Consider the following 4805-nt stretch of genomic DNA (forward strand, 5'->3'; position numbering starts at 1 on the left):
ACAGAAGCACGCTGGATGATGCGAGCCCAGGCAAAAATATACTGAACTCTGCATCTGGTCACTGGCTACCACACAGCCACAGGAAGATGAACCACACTGACTCCCGTAGCTCACCTAGCCGCTCCTCCCAGTCTGGGGATAGCCCCAAGCTCACCATGTCGTAATTTTCCAGCTTTTCCACGCTCCCTGCTCAGCTGCCTGCAGCAACACTCAAAGCACAGCACAAAACCACGGCGCCAGCTTCTCTTGAAAGTTTGAAATTAGGGCCGGAAGAACCCGGCACAATTTCGGACTGACAGGTCACCTAGAGGACCTGATTGGCTAGTGAGGCCTGAGTGACAAGAGCACCTCCCATGGGGTTACACTGTGCTTAAAGTCACAGCACAATGTTTCCAGACCCTGCCTTTCATCTGAAAACCCTTTACTGAATCAGCAGAGATGCCTTTCCATAGCACTTGTCCCTGGCTCCAATAGCAGAGCCTGCTATCTTCCTGCTCTCCAGAGGCACTTCCCCTTTTCCTTGACACAAGGTGACTCACCAGTTTTCCACTTGTAGCCAGTTTGACTTCCAAGATTAGCCTTCACAACAGTCACGACAGAAGAGATTGAGAAGGCCCCTGCCCATCCGCCCTTGCAGATACCCCCAACCTGCTCCGTGGAATTTCCGTTGCGACTATAGTCCAAACCAAGTCAAGCTGTTCTCAGGCCAGCATAATCACCCTGAGACCAGATGGGTCCCTGATGATGAGAAAACAGGATATATCTGTCGTCACAGATACCTGGAGGTCAGCCTTAGGCCGACAGGAAGACAAAAAGGTTTGGGCCATCCTGTTGAAGCCACAGCCATGCCAGGTCCCTGACCTGACTTGACAAGAACCTGCCTTATTCTGGGGGACAAAAGCCTGCCTTGTCTCTGTGGGCTTCCGTCATCAAGACATATCCTTTCAAGAAATTTCTCACTCCTCTCTTTTTTTGACCCAGAGTCTAATCTATCACAGTGGATGCTTTGCACTAGGTTTTGAATCCCGAGTTCTGGCATAGACTTAAAAGCAAGAAATGCTTACAGTTCAAGGACTGATCTCCAAATGCCCTTGGGCTGCCTTTTACAAAATCTTTTATAAATTGGGACTATCTGACGGCTTAGGTCCCTTAACGCCTAAAAATTTTTGCCAGCGTGAAAGAAACAAGACCCTCATATGCCCATGGTTTCTGGATGCTGTGCTCCCACTCCCCTTCCCTGCTCCTCCTCCCTGCCTCTCTAGCTGTTTGCTATTTGCATCATGCTGGGATTCTCTCCACAATGGATCCTTCCACTCTAAAACTGCATAGGTTTTCCATCTTTGTGGTTTTGCTCTCCCTTACAGCATCTGCTAATCTGGTCTTTAATGGAAACAGCTGTGTGTTTGCCTGGCTACTGCAGCCTACATCTGGATTTTAAGCTGACAATGGTTTCCTAAAAAAAAAAAAAAGAAAGAAAGAAAGAACAAAAAAACTTTTGTCTGTCTGTTAACATATGTGTAGATAATGAGACCACAGTATGCTTGTTTTATGTCTCTGTGTGTATGTGTGCTTGCTTTAAAATCTGTAAAAACTTGTAACTCCAGATTACAACAGTTCTGGAAAAAGACAAACATGTGAATAACTGCCATTTTGGTTAAGGCAAAATCCTCAACGCCATCTTTGGTAAGAGTGAAAGACCCTCACCCACTGGATGCAGGCCCAAGAGGGAGAAACCCCGCAACTCAATTAACCAGTCCAGCAGATGCAAGAAGCAAGAGGGTTTATTAACAATCGCTTAACCGGGTGTCTCTAGTCTCCAAGGAGGCTCATCCTACAAAGATCAGTGGAGATAAACTGACTCCTGTCCCATCTGACTACAGGGACCCTGGCTGGTCAGCCTCTGGGGAAATAAGTGAACCCAAGGCCATTCCCACATTCCAAGAGAGGTGGTAGACACCAGCACATCTCCTCACTAGTTCTGAGGCTTTGTCTTCAGTGAAGGCCCTCTCTGTAACTCCATCATCATTACAGTGATTCCTTATCTTCAGTGAAGACCCTCTCTGTCACTCCTTCAGCATTACAGTGGGAAAGGGTACAAACCTGCAGCCAAGCTCCTGTCACTTTTGGCTTTGGAGGTGAGGTGAAAACTTGAGAAGGTAGGACCTTACGAGCTCTCCAACAACAGTGGTCAAGACGCCAAGCAATACTCTCAGGGATGCACAGACATCATGGTGATTATTTGTCCTGGTCAAATAGTGGAACCCTAAACCTAACATAGAGCATCAATCCAAGGCCCACCTAACTCTAATGCTAACTTCTGCCTTGGCCCTCAACCTGAACCATACCCTGACCATCACCCAATCCCTAAAATAACCCCTAACACTAACCCTAAATCAAAACCCTGAACCTTAACACCTTAATCATACCCCTATCCCTAACCCTAACTTCCCCCATCCCTAACTCTAACTATAACCCAAACCCTAACCCTCCCCTAATACTAACCCTAACCCTAATCGCCTAACCCTAACACCTTAACCCCCAGCCATACCAGGAATAAGATTTTAAAGTTAATTAAAATTTTTACAATCTAAACATATTTTGGTAAATGTATTTACCAAGACTTTTGATAACTAAAACCAACACTAGCTACTTCTAAGTGGCCCTTTTTAAGAGTGGCCCTGGGTTTCATCCAATTACTATTCAGGACAAGAACTCCCTTTCCTTATTCTGTTCAATTAGGACTTGATCAACTCATAAAGCTTCCTAGAACATTTAACAAAAACTCTCTCTTGTTTCTCTTACAGTCCTTTCTAAATAGAAAATACACTGACTGCTCAATCAATCAATTCAGTATCTAAAAACTGCAAAGTTCTTGGTTTGATCTCATGTACTACACCTACTGCTGTGATGATACTGGAGCTTCCTAATGCACTGTGCCTCTATAGCCAAAATACTCAGCACTGCATCATGTATAAGTCATAGCAATTTCTTCTCATGATTATGAAAGTTGGGAGTAGAAGAAAATGCTCTGAAGTATTTACTGCCTTGGAAGGGCACACCTTTAGCTTCTGGGCTTTTCTTTACTTGTGTGTCTTTGTGATGAATATGACTGTGTCCACTGTGGTAGAAGAAAGAAAGGTGCAAAGGATAGGATGTTTTTCATAAGAGTCTCATGAAGTAATCAGCTCTGATACCTTTCCCTTTTAACAGAAGATTTTAGAATTTTAGTGTGAATTCTAAAGTTAAATTTTAACACTTATAACTTTAAAAAAATTATCTTTATTAATTCATGTGTATGTGTGCATGTCTGTCATCAGCACATATATATGTGTGTAGGTGTCTGAGAATGACAGACGGCACTAGATCTCTTAGAACTGGAGTGTCAAACTGGCACAAATATCGGGACCAGAACACCTGTACTCTGCAAGAGCAGTACATGCTATCAACAGCTGGGCATCTCTTTAGCTCCACCTTCCACTTTTGATGCAAATGATGATCAGCATTTGCATCCCCAAATTGAATTAATCAAAAGGAATTCATTACAATCACTGAAATATTTAATTATATTTTCATTACAAAACTATAATTATTTCTCAAACTTATTCTTTTATATTCAAAATACATTTCTGATTATTTATGATCAATGCATAGAAGTATTCCTCAGGTTGCCGGTCATTACCATTACTTCTTTGCTCTCTTACTGATTTCAAATACTCTTCTTCGTAGTATTTGGCAGGGATGTCAAGAAATATATCTTTGTCCAACATATTTTGATATGTAAATAAAATTCCTTGGATACTGATAAACACACACACAAAAATAACTACATATGAAAATGAACTTAAAAATATCATGATGATAAAAAATCATCATGAACATTAAAATTCACTAGTGGTACAAAAAGAAGGCTCATTAGGTAAAGGTACTTGTGGCCAGGCCTAAGAACATGAGTTCAATTCCAAGGATGAACCAGGTGAAAAGAAAGAACTCTTTTAGGCACGTTGTCCTTGATCTCAATGTGTGCGATGACAGGTGCACATCCACATAACCCACACCAAATCATACAATTATATTTTAAAAAGTATTAAAATACACTACTATCTAAAGCAATTGTGTGTGATCATAATATACCACTTTTTGCCAAGAATGCACAGGGTACTTGGGATGTTCACATACTTGGGCCAAGCTTCCTCCGCATGATGAAAATGCCTCAGGTGATATCAATGAATAGTGCACCAATAAATGATTATCATGTTGTTGTTGTAAATACATTAACCAGTTTGTAATTTTATTGTGTGTTATAAACTATTAAATATTTATTATTTCAGTTCAATCAAAACACAAAAACTATTTTCATATATTTAAAAAGATCCCTTGTTAATATTCCCAAACACATTATATTTTAACATTATAAAGAATATGTGATATTTCACTAGAAAAACATGTAACATGATATTGGAATTGACAGTTGGTGACTGCTTAGAGGAGAAATCATCACTTGGGAGTCTGGCCACTGGTAGGTTGCCCATGACCCAGGAGATAGCTCCACACCCGTGCACTAATTGGTCAGCATTAATTGGACTCAGGAGGCTGTTACAACTAAGAAGACATAAAGTCAGGAAGAAAAGAGATTAAGAGATCCTGGAGGGGATTTGAAGTGAGGAGATGGGGCTTAAATAAGATAAAAATACCTTGAATATATGTACAAACTTTTCAAAGAATAAATGATAAAATACTATTAAGGTTTAAAAATTTCAACCAGGAAAACATAATCTAACTATTAAATAATTTTATTTGTTATATTA

The sequence above is a fragment of the Myodes glareolus genome, chromosome 5, assembly GCF_982192425.1.
Source record: "Myodes glareolus chromosome 5, mMyoGla1.1, whole genome shotgun sequence".
NCBI classification, from domain to species: domain Eukaryota; kingdom Metazoa; phylum Chordata; class Mammalia; order Rodentia; family Cricetidae; genus Myodes; species Myodes glareolus.